A 4,187-nucleotide genomic window follows, 5' to 3' on the forward strand; every position below is an offset into this window, starting at 1 on the left:
AACATTATAAATGTCTTAAATGCCCACTTTTCATGAGTTTAATGCATCTTTAATTAACAAACGTTTCAATTTCTTTGAAAAAATCATACTGACTGATCCCAAACTTTTGAATGGGGTTTATATATTTAATAAATAAAGAAGACTTTCTAAACATTATTATTTTTATATTTTCTGTTTTCAGTTTTAATGTTAAACTAAAACAAATGTGGTTTTTGTAGTTGTCGTTATTTATTTTCTTTATATGTATATAGTTTTTTAATTTGCTTTTAAGTATAGAGAAGTGTCAGTTGACCGTAATAACCGTGACTCGCACTCGTGTCCGTGTCGCTGCAGGACGATCTCAGCAAGCTCTCAGGTTCAGGGCGGAGACTTTAACCTGTACGAGGGCCAGCGCTGTCACGGCGTCCCGCTGGTGACCATCAGCCGCGGTCGTGTGGTGTGTGAGAACGGCGTGTTCACCTGCGCTCAGGGCTCTGGGAGGTTCTACCCCATGCGATCCTTCCCAGATTTCCTCTACAAGAAGATGGTCCAGAGAGAGAAGGTACCGCTGTCTGAATATAAATCTCTATCACAAGTGTTAAAAATCAGTGTTCGGGCTAACGCATTACAAGTAACGCAAGTTACGTAACCAGATGACTTTTTTTCAAGTAATTTGTAAAGTATTAAAATGTATAAAAAATTAAAAATGGATTAAAATGTAACATATTACAAGTAACGCTAATTATGTAATAAGATTACTTTTTTAAGTAACTAGTAAAGGAACGCTAGTTAAGTAATCTTTTTTAAGTAACAAGTAACGTAAAGCAATAAAAATGTTACGCATTACAAGTAACACTAGTTACGTAATCAGATTACTTTTTTCAAGTAACAAGTAAGGTAAAGCATTACAAATTTTATGCATACCAAGTAACTTATGTTATGTAATCAGACAACTTTTTTAGGGAGTACCGCAATATTATTATGCATTATTTCAAAAAGTATCTTTCCACAACACTGGTCATGATGATGCTAGCGCTGTCGTGATCCACAGACCCAGAAGCTTCGCGCTGTGGATCGAGCGCCGTATTCGGGCGACGTCGCCGCCGTGACCAACTCTATCAGGAAGGAATCCGCCGCTCCGGAGGGCGATGTTCCCATGCGGGCGTCCACACGTCACACAGGCGTACGAGACCTGCACGAGTCCAGCTTCAGCCTGTCAGGTACGTGCCTGAGATTTACATCGCAGATACATGTTTGCACTTGCATTTAAGTTTTACAAAAAAAAAAAAAATTAGACAATAGTATGTAATAGAATAGTAATAGTAATAGAATAGTATGTAATGTGGTGACCCTGAATAGTCAAAGATTCAATGCTTCGATAGGAGGAGCCTGATTCGACTCCCAATCTAAAGTCAAATATTCGCGGGTCCTTATTGTTTATGCCATTTTGACTTTATGGGGGAACTCGAATGTCTGATTTCACATAGAACTACCTGTTTTCTCCCAATAAATTAATATACAGGCTATTAAGATAAATTTCAGTTACAATAATCCGTGACCGACAGGGGAGCATCCTGGCAGGGATTTCAAACTTTAACAAGACTCTTAAAGACCATTTATACCTGTACAGAATAAGCTTCTTCTTTTTGTGATTTTTTTCTGTCTGATTGGATGCAGTAAAAGGAGAAAACATCTGCTCATGTTTGCGTTTCCTTCTGTCTCTGGTCATTAGTCTGAGCCTGAAACCAGGATTAGAAATAAAATAGTCATATATAGTCATAGTTGTAATCAGGCTGAGATTCAGACAGGAATCATGTGCTTTTGTGCAGTTTTTCATTTCATTTATTCAGCTTTCAGATGATGCATACATCTCAGTTTCGAAAAATTGACACTTGTGTAAACAAAAACTTTTATTTAAAAGTCGTGATTAATCATTTGACAGCACTAGATCCAGTGGTGTGCTGAGGATTGTGGGATTGCGTTCTTTACAGGAGCTCAAGTGGACGATCACATTCCCAAGAGATCCTCGGCCAGAATTCTGGCTCCACCTGGTGGACGCTCCAGTGGCATCTGGTAACCGTGGAAACCGCAGAACCGTCTCCACGGCGACCGCATCATGTCCCCCTGTTATTGAAACTATTAATGTCGAGCTGTAATCGAAGAACTGGAGCGAATCGCAGTCAGCGTCGCATCCAAAGTGCCAATCAAACTGTGCTGCATTACCATAAAATCACCCAGAAAACCATTATACACTCGCATCTCCTTCTCCCAAACTGTTCAGGCCCTGTTGGACTTCCATAGTGTTTTAAGTGAAAAATATGTTACATTATGAAAACATAACTGAATGCATTTTCTTCTTGGTTATGTAAATGTTAAAGAAAACGTTAGTATAACATTTTATTATAAGATATTTCAGACATCATGGTAATGTTACTGTGGAGTGTTCCCTGAAGCAGTAACATTTAGAAAACATTAGACTAAAACGTCCCATTAACAATGTATAAATACATGTTTTTGAGAGCATTATTAAAGACCAGATCAGTGAACAAACGGTCTATTTAATGTTACTGGAGAGAATGTATTCAGGATGTTTCTATGGAAGTCCAATGGGTGCCGTCAACTGTTTGGGTTCATTAGAAAAAAAAACACTCATACTGGTTTTAAACGACATGACGGAGAGTAAACGATTTTAATATTTAATTCTTCTCCAGATCACTGTAAGTTATAGTTCATGATTTCGCCAAAAGAGCTAAGTGTAAAAGTGACTGCATTATTTAAGTATAAATGTTTTTTGATCTAGAATAACGTTTTTTGTGCTGAGAATCACGTCACAGATCCATCTGCCCTCATTTAGAGATGCAGCTCAGCCAAAGATGAACATTAGCTGAAAATGTGCCCATCCCAGATCAGTTTGTGACGGCACCCATTCACTGCAGAGCATCCTTTGATGAGACACTGATGCAATGCTACATTTTCTCCAAACCTGATGAAGACACACACTCATCCTGATCTCTGATGAAGTGAGGATGAGCAGATTATCAGCACATGTGGATCTCTGTCTGAACTCTTTGACTCTCTCGTGCACACACTGATGTTAGTGTTTGTGTTTACAGTGATGAATAGAGTGTCTGTATTTACACATGATATTTATAGAGCAGTATGTTGTTAGTTTTTGATGTAATGAAGTATCTAGAGCTTCAGTGAGTCTCTGGTTCTGCTCACAGTCACAGATTCGACCGGATGAGGATCTGTGAAACCAGACCCCGTCCACAGATTTATAAAGCTCTTCCATGTGTTGATCAGTCTGTTATTCGTGTGATCAGTCGGAGCTAGGGCTCTTCTTATTGGTGCTGTTTTTTAAATTAAGAGTTTTCATTGCTGATCTCAGTGGAAATGGTTTAGGTGTTTGTTTTTTTATTTTTCTTGTCTTTTCAGAAAAAGCAGTTTGTGAAGTGGTTTGTAATTTCGTGGCATGTGATTTGTTCCTCACAGTCGGTGCTGAGAGTAAAGGCTTGTTTCTTTTTAATCAAGTGGATAAGTTGCAAAAAATAAATGAATAAATAAATAAATAAATAAATAATCCCTTAAGAAACTGTTGTTTTATTGTATTTGATTGTGTTTCATAAACAGCAACAACAGCATTTATTCATCTATATTTATTAAGAAGTCAAGCCAAAACGAATGTAAATAATTTAGAGAAATTTAGTATGAACATGTATTTATTTTTCAAATATTGAAAAAAAAAAAAATAATGTAATTTTTTATTATTGTTCTGCCAGATATGATAATGTTCTGATTTGAGGTTTTAATTTCTAAATATTAAAATAATTGTAGTCTTTAATATTTCAGATGTATTTATTATTATTAACCCCAGTATTAAGCATCATTCAGATACTATTATATTTATTATTTAATTTTTTATTTAATAAATTTAAATATTTATAAATCTATTTTTAAATATTCTGTTTTACTTTTAATTAAAGTTTAAGTAATTTTGTGTTTTGTTCTTTTTATTAGATTTGTTATGTATCGTTTTTATTATTTTTTTATTTCAGTTTTAGTTATTTTAGTAACAAGTTAAATAAAAAATGTTTGTTTTCAATAGGTTAAGTTTTTATATATTTTATTTCCGTAATGAACATGTTTTTTATGGTTTTGGTTTTTAGTTAACTATAATGCTATAATAATGTAATAACTGTGCTATTGGC

General features: G+C 35.2%; 1 pseudogene; it reads left to right on the forward strand.

Annotated features, from left to right (window-relative positions):
* The window catches only part of LOC113104208 (dihydropyrimidinase-related protein 5-like), an 11,415-nt pseudogene extending 9,311 nt beyond the window's left edge, over positions 1–2,104 (forward strand).
* Positions 2,105–4,187: the final 2,083 nt, after the last annotated feature.

This window comes from Carassius auratus, unplaced genomic scaffold (assembly GCF_003368295.1).
Source record: "Carassius auratus strain Wakin unplaced genomic scaffold, ASM336829v1 scaf_tig00217943, whole genome shotgun sequence".
Taxonomy (NCBI): Eukaryota; Metazoa; Chordata; class Actinopteri; order Cypriniformes; family Cyprinidae; genus Carassius; species Carassius auratus.